The sequence below is a fragment of the Protopterus annectens genome, chromosome 6.part0 (genome assembly GCF_019279795.1).
Source record: "Protopterus annectens isolate FY-2018-M chromosome 6.part0, PAN1.0, whole genome shotgun sequence".
In the NCBI taxonomy this organism is placed as follows: domain Eukaryota; kingdom Metazoa; phylum Chordata; order Ceratodontiformes; family Protopteridae; genus Protopterus; species Protopterus annectens.
Window position 1 is genome coordinate 670,367,735 of NC_056737.1, and position 21,309 is coordinate 670,389,043.

At 36.4% G+C, this 21,309-nt stretch overlaps 1 protein-coding gene across 4 annotated transcripts in view; it reads right to left on the reverse strand.

Moving 5' to 3' along the window:
- AKT1 (AKT serine/threonine kinase 1) overlaps positions 1–18,658 on the reverse strand; it is a 1,868,331-nt gene extending 1,849,673 nt beyond the window's left edge. For 2 of the 4 annotated variants that reach the window (XM_044074351.1, XM_044074355.1), the window contains exon 1: positions 18,534–18,658. The gene's annotated coding sequence lies outside the window, so the exon portion shown is untranslated. The remainder of the gene's footprint in view (positions 1–18,533) is intronic. The other 2 variants (XM_044074354.1, XM_044074352.1) reach the window with 2 other exon arrangements.
- Positions 18,659–21,309: the final 2,651 nt, after the last annotated feature.

Sequence of the window (21,309 nt, forward strand, 5' to 3'; positions counted from 1 at the left end):
AAATGCTGGACCCAATTTGGACCATTATGGTGGGGTCCTTCAACTGTTGCCCCCATTTACCACTTCAACCCCAACTCCACTAGTTGGCTTCCTGGACGCAAGACCATTTTGGATTAGGTACTAATAAAAAAATAAAATAATCTTTGTTAGCTTACATTTTTGTAATAAGACGTTAAAAATGGGAAAAAGGGGTTGCAGATGGAGTTCTCACACATCACCCCATTTATAACTATTTCTAGAAACATATTTTATTTATCCTTTGTTGACCAAGGAAGTCCCACTAGGCCAACTGACTCTTTCAAGGAGAAACCCAAGCTGGCATTTATACTAACAAGGGAATTTTTTGTCATGGAACCAAGGAGCTGTCCCTACTCTCTTAGATAAGTGTAGTGGGATCTTTTACATCATCAGATAGAACCTTGGTTTAATGTCTAATCCACAGTAAAAGCAGCACTCCCCACACACTGCACTGCAGTGTCAGAAATGGGAAATTAATCCAATCACCTGGAGTGGGAATAGAACCCACAGCCTTCGAGTCTCCCAACACCAAAAGCACACAAGTGTTAAAACAGGTAAGTGGATTTATACATGCAGACATTTTCCACCCATATTTCACGTCACAAGGACAACAGTAAGGACTACATGCTGGGGTAATTTAGAGTAGTCTCTAAGCCTTGTGTTTTGGCAGACAGCAAAAATCATGGACGCAAGGAGAATATGCCAAATCCTACAATTTATATAGCTTGTAATGATACATTTCTGCCCAAAACTCTCCTCAGTCCAGTCCAACTACTTTCTAGCTTTACACTTCTGCTTGCCCTGCCATTTTGTATGCAATACTAAACTAGAACACATCTGGAGTACATTCCAGAGTTCAACTATTTATGTTACTATTTTCATTACTTTCAGATAAGCAAATCATTTTTCTATGCACCTCTGCCTGCTACAACAACACACACACTTTCCTGGGATTACTTTACTCCCTAGCTGTTTCTGCATCAAGCACTTCCTTGTCATATTATTGAATTGCTAACATTCTGTTAAGTCTTAGTGATTAAGTTACCTCAGAACACAGTATCAATTATTTTACTTACTTATATCCTTACTAATCTTTGTTTTCATACTCCTGAGATTGACTAGTCTACTAGTTATTTCTTATAACTGAATTTGTTTGCAACCAATTGTAAATCCAATGTCAGCAAGAAAAGCAAAAGAAAACATAGTACCCATCAGTCTCAAATTAAGCCTAGTCATCTTCAAAGACAGCAAGTGGACTGGTACAGAAAACTAGATGGTTAATTGGAGTGGACAACCCTGAGGAGCATCTGGCAACAGCAAGGAACTATTATGGGGAAGTGACCAGCTAACACTGAGCCACACAAAAGGCATAAGGCTGCAGTTACTAACAGTACTGGACTGGCCACTAGTGGTGCTGTCCAGGACACTAAATATTGCTTGCTCCACTTACAAGACTTGCACCTTCTACTAAATGAAAGACTACAAAAGGTAGAGAAAAAACAATGAATCCAAAAGCCAGCAAGAAGAAAAACTAATCCAAATGAGACAGCCACTTTATTCGAGTTGGAGCGCTTTCCTCTCCACTAGAGACTTCATCAGAACAATGTGCACACAACACCCATCCTTTTATATACCCTCCCCAGACCTCCCAACCATCCCGAATTACTCGTTTTTTACAGAGTTTTGGGGTCCAAATGAAGGGGTGCCACTATTCCTGAGTGACACCCCCTCATTTCCGATTTCTTTGCCTTTGTTTTTTGATTGTTTTAAATTTTCATGCTATTGGAGCCAACGTCATCACGTGCGCGATGACGTCAGCACTACCAGCCAGTCGGAATTGAGCTCCTTGAGCTCACGTCATAAATTTCCGGCTGGCTGCAAGCAGTTGCTGCATTTCAAAAGCTTGCCACCGGTTCAGACAGAAATGCTTAGCTGCCTGCCATTCCTTTTTAATCTGGGACTTGTACTGCCCGAGAAGGAAAGCTGCCAATCGTGCTGGGACTATCTGAGAAAGATATGCTGCTGTATGGTTTAAGCTGCTGCCTGCCCAAGAAAGCTCTGCCATTCAGGACTGGTATTAGGTAAGGAGGAACAGGAATAAGCTGCCATTCATTTTCTGCTGTTCATTTTGAATGCGAGGACTGCTGCCATTCATTTTAATCTGCTGTATTAGGAGCTGCCATTTGTTTGAACAAAGGGTGTGTGTGTGTGTGTGTGTGTGTGTGTGTGTGTGTGTGTGTGCGCGCACGAGTGAGAGAGAAAATGCTAGAAAGAAGAAATACTACCTACAACATGGTTAGGAGTAGAAAAAAAACAGGTGAAAAGTTTTCTTGTTTTGGTTGCAGGCAATGTAGAATGATGGTGAATAGTCCTTATGTGGTAAAAATATTTAAAAAAAAAAAAAAATAAATGCTATAGCTGGTTTCAATAGCAGGCACACCTTTGGTATCAGTCAATTGACTTATCATGCTCATTGCTTAGTATGTAACGGTTTTTGTATAGGTAAAGCAGGAAACTTGAGGAGTAGGACATCAGTCTTAAGAACAAAGGTGAAATTAATTCTTTATACAAGCATAGTACACAATGTGGATGTTTTTAAAAGATTTACTTCTTTTGTACGCAAACAGGTAATTAATGATTTAGAGGTAGAGATCAAGATACCTCAGCAGAGCATTTCAAAGACAAATTCTTCCCTTCTTTTTTGGAATGAAGCAATGGGAATTTATACTTTACAGTGTGCTTTTTGTGTGTGTGTGTGTGTGTGTGTGTGTGTGTGTGTGTGTGTGTGTGTGTGTGTGTGTGAAAATGCCCCCACAGCTGGTGGCTAGAGATATTTAGGCTCAAACCCTGTAACTTTGGTACAGGGTAAAAAGAGCCTAAAGTCCATAGCCACCACCATATCTCAGCTTTACCCAGATTTTGTGCCAAGAGTTGAGAGCTATGGTGACAACAGAATTTGTATTCCCCCATTATTGGCTTTGTTGTCCATCCAGGTGTTTTTGTGCTAAGAGGTTGAGACTGGAGAGCTATGGTGAGAAGTGACAACTGAATTCACTAAATGATAGCTATTAAGTTTCAGTCTTCCTATTGTTTAAACTGCTGATTTAGCATAGTGGTATGTGCACCAACTGTAGTGTGTGTGTATAGTGTTCTGGGTTCAAGACTTGCCAGTAACATGCATGGGGGTAACACACCATTTTATTCTAGCAACTTTCCAGAATTATACAAGCAATGTTTAAAATGTGTTCCTGGTTTTTGACCTTTTGCCCCCCCCCAAAAAAAAAACCCTGAAATTGAAAGTGAGAGAAGCTGTGCAAAATGCCTATGGCTTACACTACTGTCATTCTGTTTAAAGTTTGGATGTGGAAGTAGACTTATGATGGAAATGTTCTGAATTGGGCAGTTTTGTAATTATTGGTTCATGCATTTTCTTTCATTGCCTACTGTACAGCCTACTGGAAAAATGTTCATTCAAACAATAAATTTAAAATGTGCTTTGTCTAACAAGTGTGCTGTATTATACAAGGAATATAACTTAAAGTCAGGAAGGTGTATCATAGAAAACACATGTATGCTTCTTGTTTTGTGTGCAAGAGGCCAATTAACTGAAAACAACCCAAAAGGTAATAATTTATCCACTACTGGCCAGATGTATTTTCTTTGGATGCAGTGCAGGTTTCAATGCTGTTTCAATGAATGTGAGTTTCAAGGCCAGAAAAGTTTTAATGCCAAGTCTATTTTCATTGTGAGACAGTATTGCTTTGTTTATCAGATGTCTGTTAGTGTTTGTGCACTGATGTGCCTCAAAAATGTAAAAATAATATCAAAATCTTCACTGTAGAAGTAAAGCAGTATGCACACATTAGTGTTTATGGTAAATGGGGTGAAATAGCCAGGTAATGGGACATTGGAACGGCTTGCAGGGGGACTCTGGTGCCATATTTTGGTTGTCTGTTCTTCAGTTTGTGTTCAAAAGTTGGTATCCCATAATTCCATTGGAGTGGGTGGGGTTACATAATTATATATGCAAATTAGATGTTAATCAGCGTACAGATTTGTACCTATTTTTCATGGCCCTTGTCCAGATTTTTGATGTTTCCAGGTTGAGAGGTATGACCCTCCCCAATTAATCAATTAAAGGCAGAAAACCCACATTGGTAATAAAAACCCATTCAACACCAATACAATGAATGACCATAATCAAGTTTCATATGCAGACTTAAACTTCCTTGTTAAAAATAACATTAAAACCATCTTAAAATTGTGTGTGTGTATATATATATATATATATATATAAACATTAAACAGTATATCCAGTAATGGACCACATTTTAGGCTAATTGAATTAATTTGGTACGGTGTAGAATTCAATGTTATATATAAACACTGAATTCTACACAGTACCAAATTAATTCAATTAGCCTAAAATGTGGTCCATTACTGGATATACTGTTTAATTTATATATATAAGGAAGTTTAAGTCTGCATATGAAACTTGATTATGGTAATTCATTGTATTAGTGTTGAATGGGTTTTTATTACCAATGTGGGTTTTCTGCCTTTAATTGATTCTTATTAAAGTTTGATTAATTGGGGAGGGTATATAAAAGGCTGGGTGTTGTGCGCACATTGTTCTGAAGTTGTCTCTTCAGCGGAGAGGAAAGCACTCAACTCAAATAAAGTGGTTGTCATTTGGATTTGTTTTTCTTCTTGCTGGCTTTTGGATTCACTAAATAAAAGACTACCAGTAGGAAACTGTATTGTACTTTGCTGTACTCTCTCTAAAGGCAAATATCTGGACCATGTACGGCATAATTCTACCACACACCTATTGGGCCAAATGGGCTCAATTGGCCTAAAACAAAACTCCCTGCAAGATAATTATGTTAAAAAAAGAAGAAAAAAAAAATAACAGGCAGAAATGAGCAATGGACTGTGCTAGGACTAAAATTATATTATAAAGCATAAAAAGGAAGTTAACAAAATTTAAGCAAAAAAGCTAATGTCTAGTACTGGAAGCAAAACAGGGTAGGGATTGAATTAAATTACTCTAAATAAAGGGTTGGGGAAGCATACAACAGAACTGTGAATGAAGCACCAACCACCGCCTGCAAAATTTCTTATAACTCATACAAAATATGTGGGAACTGTTGCAATGAAGAGTTTTTTTGCTACGTGCACACTGATTGTTTACAATAGGTGCACTGACTGGGCTGTCCAGAGCATGTCTCAATATAAACTGCTCCTGAGCGACTTGATTTTGCATTAAAAATAATGTTCTAACAGTACAAACATAAGAAAAATCCCTCCTACAAAGTAAACATCCTCCAAACAGAGTTTCGAAGGATGCCCCCTCACCTGACTCTCACCAATCCAACAGAAATATTTAGATAAAAATTATAAATCACCACACACAAGAAAAAAAAAAACGTCAGCGTAGCCCAAAGGTTAGACTGGATACCAAGATAAATGTGGAACAAAAACAAAAGAACCACCACGGCTGAATATTCCAGTTTAGTAATTTAATAAAAACAGCAAAACAATGGAAAAGTGCTTTCGCGTAAATAAAACTACGCTTCTTCAGATCCTTAACAATACATTTTACTTGCATCATTTATATAATATAAAAGCATACGAATTAAGCACTCATTGTCATCAATTAATCAAATCACATTTAATCTCCAATTAAAAACATCACTACTTCTTAAACGAACGGGCACCCAATTCTGGCTTAATGCATATTTATCCTGGGCTCAATAGTAGTACATGTGCCCGAAGTCTTAAAATCCACCCAAGTTAAACTCTTTCCAGGTAGTTATTACGACCCTGAAACTAACTGTGTGTGTTAAACTCCACAACATGCTTTGCTAAAGCATTTAACACATTCTTGTTTCCAATATCATATAAAAGTGTTGCTACATGCCATCTCGGAGACGTTTCAGGGTCTAACCAACATAAAAACAATTACAATCATTTAAATTAGCAAGATAAATAATATTCATACTAATCACATGAAGCACTAAACCTATGTTCAAATCTAAAATCCAGTGTGGGGTGAATAAAACTGTTTCGCATACAATACACACACATATACATATAGGGGAGATGGGTAGACAGTGATATACCTAGGAGTCTTAAAATGTAGGCCACTCATCTCCGCCACCCATTTTACTTCCTCACTAATGAGGATCAGCATTCAACACAATCCCATATAGTGTTATACTGACAATGTTGTTAATACATGACACCATACTACTAAAGAACAGTGTTTAAAAAGTTTAACACTTGTAAATCTAACCAGTTTAGGTCAGTGAGTGTGCACAATGCTCCTCTAAAACTGCACCACACCTAGGATGGCTAACAATGTTTTATTTTACATGAAATGAGTACTAGTATAAACTAAAATTATATACCCATGTTTACTAGAAAACAAGTTGCTACATTTTCTTCTTCCATGTAACAAATTACTCTTCCAAACATTCACAAAATAAGTCACTTCTGGGTCACCGTCCTAATTGTGCTTGTGTAACGAGTAAGACATTTAAACACCAACGAGTAAGACACTTAATACCATTAATGATAGTAAGATATGTCCCCAACTTTTTTTAAATTACAGCATGGCAAACCACAGTCATCAACAGCACAGTACACGCAATGTGCAATCTATACACCTGCTACTAAAAATAACCTGCTGGTTGAACTGCTGCATAGGTATGTGGTATTTTTTTTAATAAATGATTTAAAAGCATTCAGCATGCTTTAACAATGTTCAATAGGCTTAAGGGAGGTTAATGCAAAGATCTACTATTGATCTATCCAGGTTACAACAGAAACAATGGAAAATTCAAATTGTCAAGTGAACTAATCATGAAATACACATTTGCATCAAGTGCGTTTGTACTCCACCACATTATGCAATTGCTGCAGACAGACAGTTAAGTCACTTAAACCTGCTACAACTTGCAAGTGCTTACTTTTAAACAGACATAAAAATTAGCTTCTCAGGACCAAAGTTTTATAATTTACATGGACCATTTTTACATCATTTATCATGCAAAGAAGAAGAAGAATCCTAACATAGCTTTTTTTCCCTGTATCATTTAGGTTCTAAGCACACAACATGCAAACCAACTTGCAAGTATACCACACAGCAAGTTAAAGATTTCTCCAGCAGTAGCCACATTTATTAATTATTTATTGACATTTGTTTACCAGAAAAGTCAGACTCTGCACAGGTACCCTTTTTCAGGAGGCCCGGGGAGAAAAACTCCAAAGGTAACAAAATTAATGCAATCGATATTTACAATAATAAATGTCATAATCTAATCTAATCTAGATTCAGTGAATATGTAGCACAGTAATATTTAATATAAAAAATCTGTATTGATATGCACAAGACATTAATATACAAGCATTGTACTGAGAATGTCTGCAGTCTTAACGTGTGACATACCCTCAGGTTATTTAGAATGAAGAGCAATACAAAACAAGTGCCTTACCAGACCAATTAAGGGTTAAGAGACTGATCACCTTCATTTTAAAAACACCCCCCTCCAGAAGTCTGCAAGGCTTCATAACAGACGGCAACATTAAACAGGTTAGGTTAGTTAACTACAACAAATATTCAGATTTCTATACAGACTACAATTAAAAATGTCAGGCTACGTAGAACAATTAAAACTATTTCACAGCAGTTTCTCAAGTAAACTCTACATGACATCATGCACTTCGCTTCTTACAGACTGCTTTCTAACAGGTCAACAAAAGATGACTTTCCAGGAACAAAGTACTGGATTCTGCAGAAGTAGGTCTATGTAGTGGTTAATTTTTTTGATGCAACTAGATGCACAACCCCTTCCTTTGCTACTAACTGTACAAATAAATGGTAAAAATAAATAAATAAAAAAAACAGGAAATACTACCAATGAGGCTGTCATATTGTGTGACAAGCAACATTACTAACACAAAAATAAAGCAACAGAATAGCAATAATATAAACATTTCCTGATTAACTAGCTCTGGTGCTGTAATATTTGCTAGTAGTCAATATCTTCTTTTAAAAAAAATAAATAAAACACTGAAGAAACCATTTAAGCATCTGCAAAACTGGACAGAGTTGCTACAAAAGGATACACCACCACGCCAGTGCATTACTTACCATTTACAGTCCCTTCCTACAAGAAAGGGACATGTAAAAGAAGATATGATAATTACACTGCATATAAACTACCACAAGAGACAAAATACAATGTATTGTTTCAATAGAATAGAGAAGGATACATAATGACCGAATTGCTATACTGAACCCTGAAACTAACTTAGCTGGTTTAATGAAATGGGAAGTTCCCCGCTCTTTGAAACAGCAGGGGTTTTAGGTGCTTATTACAAGCACTTGAGAGCTTTAGACAATGTTTTGCTTAATCTGAAGAGGCAAGTGCTTCAAAATAAAACACTCACATCAGAGCACTACAGTCTAGTGTATAAATTAATTTTACATTGTTTACAGAACTTGTAGATGGTCAGTGGTACCTCTGAAATCACTTGGCTTTCAAAAATACAAAGTGTAAGATGTCACTCTCATTCAATACGATGTGTGTGTGTGTGTCTTTCGGCTTTTCCCGGTTAGGGGTCGCCACAGCGGAACTCCGATCCGCTAATGATTGGCAGTAGAGTTTTACATGCTGGCTTGCCGGGCCTAACGCACAACCTTCAACGAAGGAACGCCCATTCACGCATATCGTCACACAGTAGACGCTTTAACTGAGAATCGAACGGGCAACGTCTAACTGTGAGGCGACAACGCTTCATTCAATACGATGTGCATTTTAAATTTTGTTGGGAGTTACTCTAACCACACAATTCAAAACAAGACTTTTCCAAATGCATCTTTGTATTAAGACACACAGAGATCCACTTCCCCGTTTTCAGTTCAAGTGGGCACACAGTAGTGCACACTTATTTTAGTTTTGCTATAAAACTGCATATATTGTGATACAGCACAGACATCATAGTACAGTTATCATATGTAATGTTTCGTTTACTTTTCCCATATGAAATTTTTTTTTCTGGGCTGAAAATGAAAACTGTCCACATTAAAATCAACGCTCAAATCAAGTTAAATACGCACATAAAAATTCTCAGTACCTGCACTGATGACTTTATAATAACAGTGCAGTTATAAATGTATTTACTTTTACTGACCAGGTCAGTCCCGCTAACCTGATGCCCTGTTTTCAGGTGAGATCCAAAGGGGGATCTTGTAAGTTACTTGCATCTTGTCTTTGATCTATTTGAAATGGATGATGTAAAGAAGTACTATATAACAAAGTGTGGTTTACAAAACAATAGGAAAATATACTTGTTTAGGATTGGCTGACTTGTGTCCAAATTATAAGACTAAGAAATATACATAATTAAGCAAGTTATTTCCCCAGTTATAAAAGCTCTATTTTTAATAAAATTCACCCCATACTTTCCTTAAATACCATGAGAACTTAACTCAACTTTCATCAGAACTACCTACAAACAAATTATATCTGGCTTTAGTGAGGGTTCATGAGGTCATACTGTTAAAGGTTAGCTTTCTTAGTGGCTTGTGAGACATCACTACCATACACTATAAGAATCAAAATAGGAAAATGCTTCCTTACTACAATGTAGCTTACTTCCATTTGGTCTCTGCTTACAAGACCCTATGTGTAAAGCGGTGTCTGCTCATTCCACTATAAACCGTTACTTTGCCCTGACTACATACATATAGGCCAGACACAGCAAACCGTTTAATCAGGTATGCATAAAGTGAAATATTGTATAACTGTTAAACTCAATTATTCTTGGAGAACTGTCTGAAATACATAACTGACAAATCAAGACAAATGGCAGTTTAAATTTTCTAGAATTCTATAATTCAACAGAAAACCTCTATACAATTACCCAGTTTATAGCTGGGCACTCCTTTAGTTTAAACTTTTACATAAGAATGTTTGTAAATAGACATCTTAATGTCAATGCCATTCAAGCATCCTAACAGACTAAACATTATCGCAACTACTCATATGTTAGAACGTCAGATTCTCAGGCTTTTCAGAAGTAATTTTAGACTTGAAAAACACCATAACTACTAATCAACCAATATCTGACAATCTGAAGTTAAATAGAATGTTATTAGTTCCTCTTGTTTTCCACTTTTACATGGTTAAATCTGACAATCTGAAGTTAAATAGAATGTTATTAGTTCCTCTTGTTTTCCACTTTTACATGGTTAAGTTGTAATTATTATTGTTTGTAAACAACCATTAACTCCCAAATCAACCTGCATCAATAACTTGCAAATATGACTAAATATCAATGAAAACCAATAGCTTAAAATACCTTTATGGTCAGAATAACACATTTTCAAAACATCTGAAGCAATAGACCAAGCCCTATATGGGGGCAACAGATTGCTATTTAAAATTTAAATTACATTTCCAATATTGGCTTTTACTGTTCTACGTGGTAAAAAAAATAATAATAATGCCTCTTCAAAGTTATATTTTATACATTTTGTGCTGCTATTATGCACATGAAACATTTATCAAAAATATCCATTTACAAAATTATTTTGAATGACAAATGCAGGATCACCCTACAAATCGCATACATTCTGGGTATGTAATGACAACTGAAGAGGAAAAATGTCTCAGAATAAACACTGACAGGAATTTCAGTTTCAAAAATTTCAGCAAAATGCAGCATCATTAACAGTATGGTCTATTTGATTTCCCATTATAATAAAGAAATTTCTAATGTTTTAAAAGTCAACAGCAATTGTAAGAGACTGCCTCACAACAAGAAACAAAGAATGATGGCCAACTACTTTTAAAGCATTTTTCCAAATATCTGCTCATGATGGCATTAGTTATATTTACTGTAGTAGAGCATTATTTCATGGTCATTGCTTCTACTTCATCCTGTTACATTATTCACGAAAATTATAAAAAAAAAACACAATACAAGCTATGCAGTCAATCTTAATACTTGCTGCATTACAGTGGGTATATTTATTTTATGTCGATGTATTGGAAAGACTGTCTGGCTGAAATTTCAACCAGCCAACATTCTAGCACCATTCTTCATCAAAATGAAAGGATTTGAACATTGGTAATATTCTTATTCTATCCCAGGTAAAGTATTTGAATGTATCAATACTGAGTAATTTAAAAGAATGCACATCCAACCATTAATTCTTTCCACACCACCTTATATTTATACAGCAGACAATATGGTTAAATATTTTTACAGTTCATCTTACTGTTATTGGCATCTAATGGATATAACCTAAAGCCTGGCATCCATTACTTCTTCTGTAACACAATAACTACGTAACCATTTTCGCAAACAACAAGAACTAAACATTTACTAGAGACATACTGACGTTTTGGTAGCAGAAGTGCCAAATGTTCATCTGGCAGCTTCATCTGAGCAGTAACAAGATAATTATGTAAACATTTTTCCATCACAGAACAGGGAGTAAATCAGGGCTGCACAGCACACAGTCTACAACCTGTATTTTGTATCTGCAAATACTGAAACATCTATACTCTTTGGCTTGCGCCATCATCATCAAAAATACCAAATCTGAAGTGTTCTATTTTTATTCCTTATGTTTATCGACAAGTAACTTGTATAAATCGATTGTGTGTGCCATGTAACCTATGTAGCACAGTACTGACTCCTTGTGTGTAGTACAAAATGACATTATACCGCCGTCTCCTACAATTATACGAAACAGGCAGGTAGTACAAAATGACATTATACCACCGTCTCCTGCAATTATACGAAACAGGCAGGAGGTACCAGTCAGTAAATGGCATATACATTTAAAAAACACATTTTTGTGAAATCCTTATTAAAATTAAAAATTAGTGCACTCCCTGTCGAGTGGAAAAAGTGCAAGTGCTCTGAAAGCTGAACTGCCACTAAATGTCTTTTGGTGGAACTCATCAGTATGAGCTACAAAACAAGAAAAGGCAAGACCAGCAAGAAGGGCATCTTTTTTCCCCAAAAGGTGTTAAAGCATTGCCTAATGGGAAAAGTAAGATCCAAACACCAACTTCAGTTTACATAGAAAGTAAACAAACACTGGGAAAATAATCAAGTTTGAGGAGGAGGAGGAGGAGGAGGTGGAGGTGGAGGTGGCACCCCCCCCCCCCATCAACAAATGGAGGTAAAATCTGTTAGGGGGAAGTAACTAACAAAAACATAGTAAGTAACATTTGTGTGGAAATACTGTGACAGTGGAGGGCATTGCCATTTCACAATGCCTGGTTCTCCAGCTCTCAGTAGTATGTTGTGTGTGGGATATTCAAGTCTTCCCTGCAGCCTACTGGGTCTTTGCCAGGTGCTGCAGTTTTCTCCCATATTCCAGAGATGTGTCTCAGAAAAATTGGTAATCTTCTGAACTGCCAGCATCTGTTCATTATGTGTATGTGCGGATGAGCACATGTGTGCGCACATGCAAGTGTAGGCACATGTACTAAGATGGGTAACATGATACAGGTTAGTTCTGAAACGAGAAAACATCTAAAATGGCAAACTGCACCAAAAAGAAGGAAGGGTTAAAATAAAATTTTTTATTGAACAAATCAAAGATTAAGCACTTTGGTCTACAAATTTCTTAGACTTCTTCATCTCTAGCTAGCTTCTGAGGGAGTTTTGTTACTTCGCATGCCATCACTGTGCTGTGATTTTCACCTTTGAAGTCCTATAGTCATGCCTGGAATGTGTCCTACTTTGCCTTGTAGGAAACTTCATTCACTGTATCCATGAAAGGAAGACTAAATTTGAGCACAGCACAAAATCTTCACAACTAAATGGATACAAATATACTCACTAAAAGGACATTGCACTATGCCTTGTGCGTTATAAATAAGGAGCTCCGAAGACCCGCATCTTTAGTGGCCTTCTGAAACCAAACACCTTAATTTAGCCTAACTCAACAGCACCAGCTAGTCAGGCAAAAATAAAAAAAAGTGGAGAACACAAGTTTTTCAAGAAAGTTAAGTATAAAGAATGAGGCTGCTACTATGACTTGATTTCAAATTCCAGGGTAAACTGCTGCTGCTGAGAAAGGAGATCTGTTGACTATTTCAGGCATCCAGGAAGAACATAACTACATGATATATAACTACAAAGAATTGTGGACATTTCTACCAGTCTAAATGATCAACTGAAACAGACAGCTACAAACTTCTGCCTTTTTTTCTCCCTAGCTAGAAAGGTTATTGATGACACCAAAAATTTTGCACAAATTGCCATTACTGAAAGTGTATGAATTACAACTTGTAAATGAACTTTAACTAGGTAGCATTTACACTGACAATGCGATGGTAAAGTTCAGAAAAATGTTGGAACACTCAAACTTAAAGAATTTATTGGGGGAAAAAATAGCTGCAGATCCTGTGTAGCACAACTTACTCATATAAATGTCAATTGGTAGTTGCACTGTAAAGTAGTTCCACTCTAAAAGACAAGGTTTTTAAGCCTTTTGTTTAGGAGCAGAAGATGCGTACAAGGGTTTAATTTACCACGTGGAACTCAAGACATTGACCCAATAAGAGTATATGAATGTTTTGTTGCTTTGAAAGAGGAGGTTGAAACACTCAAAGAAAATGAGCTAAAGGTTTCAACAACTTGGAAAGGAGTTCAAGAATCATGAACTGTTATTTATGTGATACAACAGCACACCAAATGATCGCAACATTTAATTTCAGTGAAAAGATGAAATGCAAAATGGGTCACTTTCCCAACTGACCACAACACATCCCTCAGTGCAATTACATTAAGTAAGACGAAGAGACATAAAAAAAGGAGAGAAGGTGCATTTTGTTTAAAGAAGTTGTTCCAATGAAGCTGGGTAAACATGCAGTTGGAAGTTATCAGGGTACAACTGTTCAACAATTTCCCAAAAAAAGCACAAAAAAGCACCCAGCAGTACTGTTACAAAAGTATGGACAGTGAAAAAAATGCAGAAGTTTAGGCAGTGAAAAATGCAGAAATATTACAAAACTGGAAATGAAAATGTTTGAAGTGTTCAGCAGCACTTACTCGTGTGCGCAGTCATTTGTACTCGTGAACAGGAATAAAAATGAGCACTGTCTTGTATGAGTGATGAGCATCTGAGAGACATTCTGACATCTTCAGTTTAAAAATGATCCTAGGATATACAAGCTTGTTGCTGAAAAAAAAAATCACAAAGTGACAAAGAAAAGACAAATATCCAAGACCTATGTCACATGCTTCCACACTTAGTAAATTATTATATAAATGAAGACTGAAGCAAGTGCAAGTGTGTAAGAGTTTTCAACAATAAACAGACTTACTCCTCACATCTAGGAGGACAACATACCCTGTCTTGTGTGTTAAGAAATGAAAGCAGGTCCAGCGGCATGAAAGTCTAGCAACATTTTGAATTTAAACATCCTACTCTTCTAAAAACTGGATGTAAAACAAATTAGTTAGCCAAGTCTGACGTAACCAGATTCTGCAGGCTGCTTATTCAGTGAACAGAGGTATGGACAGTGACATACACAGAAATCTTAAATATGTCAGTCTTCATGACTACCACAAATAAAACTAAGCAACATTCTTCTCTGACTGATGACCATTTTAAACACACTTTGAAAGCATCTCCTTCTAGACTGACATCCAAATATAAAAAACGATTGTTGCCAAAAACATGTTAAATTCCTTACGATAATCATAAAATGTTGACTTTAAAATACTAAGATTATGAGTAGAATCTGCTTGAATGGAACTGTGCAATGACTTTCAGGCTAGCTCACCAGTAAAGTGCTGAACACTAAAATTCAAACTAATCAAAAGTGCGCAGCCAGCAAAAGTTAACAAAAAAAAGTGTGGTGTGTGTGGGGGGAGAGAGAAAGAAAGAAAGACGAATGCTGCAAGTATCTTGCAAAAAAAATCAACTTAATTTCTGGTCCTCTCAAATACAGAATATGTATTATAGAGAACGTTTCATGTTTCCATGAGTTAGACCTGAAAATAACAAGCATGTACTAAATTAAACACAAATGAATTTACCTCCATCATCTCCTCTTTTTTTTTCCAAGTTGTGCAGGCCTGCGCCAAATTGTTCTACAAGCACAGATGAAATTTACATGTTGTTTTGCCAACCAATACATACACCTTATTACTAAAATGCTACAGGAAAAATTTTCAGGTCAAAAAATTGTGTGCTGACTTTTACAAGTTTTATTGTAAAAACAATTACATTAAACCAGTTCATTTTTATTTTATATTTTAAGAGATGGATATACATAAATCTTTTTAAATCCATTTAGTCTACCTTCCAATGCTAGAACTTGCAAGAGGACAAACCTTAACTTTAATGCATTTAAAATGAACTTTCAGGCAATGAGCCAAAAATTTAACACAGTTAAAGCTACAACGGAGTACCACCCTTAAATTTTCCTCAGAAGAGAAGTTACCTTTGCCTTGAAATACCAGGTGTAATGCAACACAGGAACATGGACCTTTTTTTTGCTGAGTCTCCCTTCAAGTTAATAACGCACCAGTCACTCACCCTAACCAACAGCTACAGTTATGTCATTGCCCTTTCTTCTCACATCTTTCTTTAACTCTGAAATCAGGCAAGAACTTTGAGAACGTACATTCTTCTCGGTATTACACACTATGCACACACTTCTACATATACACATTTTTAAACCATTGAAAAAAGTTTACAATTAATTTTGCCAGATACAACAGATATAGCAAACATTTACAAAAGCTTAAGACAGCTGCTGTATTTATACACACACCATTACACGTATGCATATGCAACGCACAATGTACACACACATTTTAGAGTGGGTGTGTATGTATACAAGTAAACACTTGCATATATGTACACACACACACTTTTTAAACCAATGACATACAGTTTACGGTTATTTCTTTAAGACTCAGGAGCAGCCAAAAGACAAAAACATTTACAAAAAGTGAGAGGGGGACACTGCTTTTACAACAGTGAAAGTTTCAAGCTTTGTTGTAGTAAAAGCAAACACAACCATGTATTTACGATTTATTTGTCTTACAGAACTGTATGATGTGGCAGAAAAAGGCCTGTATAGGTTAAACACTGCACATTCTTGACCACATTAGCCACCATCAGAAACAACCAAAGCAGTAAGCTCCACTGAATAAGCAATGCATCATACAGGAGCATAGCTTTCAACGAATTGGTGACGACTGCAGATATCAGTACTAACTTGAGACATTGATAGAATAAGTATATATGAATTAATACACAGTATATATGAATTAATACACATTTTCTGAAGTAAAAGGTGCCTAGAACTCTATTGTCACTAAAATGTATTTCACCACCTTTTCTCCAAAAGTCACTGGTTTTAAGAGGAGAGGGCAGAGCTAACAGAGTCAAAATCAGAGACAGTTGAGAGATTTGTGCAGAAGTGTGAGTTGATACAAATATTAAATGTGTTCAAAGCCAGTGTAATTACAAACAGGATGGAAAATAAGTTCTAGACAAAGAAAAATCTCTGAATGAAGCTAAAGAGAAGTACTAACTACAGCCAGAGTAAGCTATATTTTTTACATCAGCACCAATGAAGACATGAGAGCAAACAATATAAAGTAGTAAAAGTATGCCGGAGATATTGTAACTGATTCCAACAAAGAGTACTACAGCAGTTAAGTGACAGCAAGTAAATCAGTCAGCCACCTGTACTGTCCCTGGGAAGTCTGAATTGCAACACTTTTTATATTGAGAAGTTTTTTTAGTACCATTTAAAGTCTCGGAAAGCCCTATACTTCTGGTAAACCTGTTAGGAACTCTGTTTTTAAATACTACTATCTTTCAAATTTATAACACTAGAAATAAAAAAAGTCTCTAAATTGTTTGCTCTTTGAGAGGGCAAATTATCCCTCCCTTCCTACACACACACAGGTTTACCATGCAAACAAACCTCTCAACTTCTAAGGACAATAATTCTAAACAAATCTAAAATAGTTGGAGGGGACAAAGGCTCAGAAAAGGTCTTGTTTAATGTTGATCTTAAACTTAGAAAACAGACTAACAGTTGCTGCATTAGCATGAATTTACTGAATGATATAAAGTCTGAAACTCAAATGTCTGTCACTTAGTGACTTCAATACTCAAGTTATTTTCCAAAAAAAAAAAAACACAAATTTTATGAGGGAAAGACCAACAATTAAAGGCTAAAATCTGGACAGTTGCGAGGTATGCATACAATGTAGCAGAAGTCCTTCAGAACACTTATACTGACGCTAAGCAGCAATTTCACTTTTTTACTACTACTACTCCCCCCCCCCCCCGCGCGCGCACACACACACACACACACACACACACACACTAAACGTTTGCTGCAGATGGGTTTATTCTGCCGTAGAAATTAAGTACACAGAAAAAAAGTGACCAACTTTCACAACTTGCTCAATTCTAGATGCTGCCGGCTACTATAAAGAAAGAAACATGTGCTACCTAGATGTGTGTAAAACTGACATCATTCCCAAAAGCATTCTGGGAAAATCCAACTACCCAAAGTAAAAAAAAAAAAAAAGCCTTCATGGTTAATTTTAGGACTAAACCCTGATATGGAAAAAAAAAAAACTACCATTAAACTGAACTCCAGACATTTACTTTTATTTCGGTGTATAAACACATATTGCGGTTTCACTCTACTATACAAAATTAAACTAAATCCGCACTTTAGTTAAGATTAAGGAAGAGGTGTCACTGCAATACCAATATGTTGAAAAAGTGAAAAGCATACAAGCAGAACAAGGAAAAAATAATACTGCCCTAGTTAGTTCCTCTTCAGCTGTGTTGTTTGTGTAACCCTGGAAAACATTACAGCTGTAGTCCAAGTAGTTTTTTCCTCTCGACCACCTCAAACGGGGTGGGTCCAATAGTTGAGATGCAAACCCCCCCTTCTCCAAAGGATGTGCTTAATAGTGCAGTCAGCATAGGTTAACAATCAGCGCCAAGAAAACACAATTTTGTGGGCTTCATTAGAAGCAACAAAAAGGTGTACATACTAAACTCGTATGTGCTGGGGTGTACAATCCAACCAGCCAATGTCAGGCCTAGGCGGGTCAGTTACAAACTACAGCTCAAGATTTAAACCCGAAATGACCCATTCCTGCTAGTCCATTCTAAGTTAGATTTGCTACACTCGCAAAGTTAGCTCTTTCAATCCCAATTGCTAATAATGACTAGTCTAGCACTACTCTTCTAGGACTCCCAACGTAGTATATCTTTCGTCTGTAGCCCAAATCATAAATATCCCCACAGTTTTTATTTCTTGTTTCTACTGTTTAGGCCTACTGTAGTCTTTTCAAGCCTCACATCAACGGGGCTGCTGCGGTGCAACAGACACATCCCCCAGTGACTACAATGTAACCTGGCCCGGCAGCTGCGGTACACGTCCCAGTTTGTTCGCAGAGATTAAACATAACTACAAGAGTCGTACCTGCCTGACTGTTACTGCTGAACAGTGTAGCTTTCTGGAATATAACCCAATAGTCGGTGCCTGATCGGTAGTTCGCCGGTTTCGGGATTTCCTAGCACTGTTACACAGACAGTCTCCGGCTTTCCCTTCTCACATAGTTCCTCCAGTCTTGCGTTCTCTGTATCGGCTGCTTCTGGGTCCTAACGCTGGCAACATTCACGTGTGGCTGCCTGGTGTTTACGTTTCCAAAGGAAGTAATACTGCTGTGGAGTTTGCCACTGTTATCATATAAGGTATGTTTACTTGGGGAAACTGTTTAGGAGTTATTTGTCACTCTCTACCTGATCATATCGCATGTAAATAGTGTCATATCTGCAAGAGTTAAATCGCTATCTGTTTGATTTAGTCCATCGAACTGATCTTGCATGCAAATGTCTGCAACAAAAAGTTATGCGGCAGTTTCGTTTCTTCATGTTTTAATTATAAAAAAAGTCTAGATCTTAGTTTCGTGTGTCTGAATTCAGTTCACGTTGACCACTTGGAGTAAGTGGACTTTCATTCCTATTAAAATAAAAGGCAGCAATAATTGTATTCCCAGTCTGTGGAATACAGCTTGTGCTATTCCCTAGTCAGCACTCCTAGAGTCAGCCCTTCCGTCGAAGTAATTCATCACCACATCATCTTAGGCCATCCTATGCGCTCTACCATTTCCAGGGACCTAGACATTTTGATAACATGATTAGTCATCACATTCTACAATGTACAGCAATGTCCTACAGACTTCCTACACCATTCATTGTTAGAAATACATAAATATATTTTTCCAAGATGCATGCAGGTTTGTTTGTAAGCATCCGTGATAAAAGTCACCCAGACATCATTTAATCCTTGCTTTTTTTCTTCACATCTCAATATCTTGCAAACTGTTGGGAGTAAATTTGGCATCCATAGGTGTTTGGCCTTAGAAGAACCGGAAAATGGAAGAGCCCGCAGAATTTAACTGTATCCAATTATGTATCACCAGCTCTTGTTATATAATGCCTCCTAATATAGATATTTGTCCAAGTACCCCCTATTTTTCTCAACTCTAAGTTGCAGTTGCATACTTCCTGTTGTTGTTTTTGTGTTTATGACCACTGTACCTCTTTGTATTCACTACGAGTTCAACATTTTCTGCTGGGATTTTGGAGTGAAACAGTGCACCTTAGTAATATCAATCCAATCTTTCATTTGTCAGAATTCCAGTTTAAGGTTGGCAACAATTGCTTCTTCATAAAAAGTCCATGATGATATCTTTAAGTTGAATAACAGTAGCCATACAGAACATTATATTCATAAAGTAGTAGAAAGTATTCTAAGAACAAGGAATGGAAAAAAAATAGATGTTATCAATAGGCATGACTGGAAACTGGGTATAGAAAATAGGTAAGAAAGGGGTGAAATTTACTAGAGAAAACTAGCAAAAAGGTATTTGGGAGCAAACAATCAGAGAGGGAATGAGACCAAGCAGAACACTGGACTACAGGTTATGGACTGCCTTCCTTACCAGAGGGAGTGCTAAGTGAAAGACAGATTCTGGTAGAATTTTTAGTTGAGTCTAGAACAGGAGTCCTTGTTAAGAAGGGGGTAATTATTAGGGCATATAAACTACTGCAGAGAAGGATTGAAAATATTGGGAAGATAAAGTAACAATGGAAAGACATCTGTACATCTCCCAAGTATGCAAAAAAAGTCCAAAAAGTTTAGGATTTTTTGCTTGAAAGTGTTTTGTACAGGTATTTTTATACCTTAAGCAGACTTCAGAGAATTTTTCTGCAGGTAGACAGCAAATGCTGGGAGATGTGATGGGAAACAGAGAGATAATTAGAGAACATGAGTTTTGGGAATGTAACAGGTTGTTAGCTTTTGAAAATTCTCTACAGAGTACTTTGTCAGAAATGCTGGGGGAGTAAATGGCTGTAACTAATAAATGATTCTTTTGAGCTGGGGTATAGGACCTGAATTTGCACATACATAGTGTAATGCTATTGGCTGCAAAAAAAAAAAAAAGAAATCAACATCTAAGCCAACTGTGGTAAAAGTACTAAATATTACAAGAAGAAGGAAGGAAGGACTGGAGGTGGGCTCTTTAGAACAGGGAATGATCAAATGACATAGAAATAAATGTAATTTGTGGGAACGATATATATAGAATAATGTTCAGAGGAGGAGTGAGGTTTAAGGGAAAGCGAGAATTAAGCAATATAGATAATGGTGAAATGAATGATGAGTGTTACAAAGAAATCTTGTATAATGCATAAAATAATGAAAACATGTAACTATTGTTAGTTTTCTTTTCTATTAATGTATGTGTGCCTAAGTCACTGTTTAAAATGTGAAAATTCAATAAAGGTGTTTAAAAAAGTCCAGGAGGATGAGAACAGAAAAAGTGATGCCATACATTCTTTGCTTAATACCACTGATAACATCCAAGATATGTTGCCATGACTTTACTAGATTGGCACACTGTAAGAATGAAGCCTTTCTGTTAACATGTTAATATTGATAGTTATTATTATAATTGTTTACATTATTTCTATTACTGTTATTACTAGCATTAATAATGCCAGTGTGTGTATACTATTGTGTATAACTTGCATTTTTTAATTTTCATTCAGTATTGTTATGCATTAACATTACTGTTTATATAGTTTATGTATGTGTTTACATATGGCTACATGATTAATGACTGAAAAGCAACATTGTTGAAGTCTGTTTCTTTAAACAAAACTGTCTGAAGAAACAGAATTCATGAAAA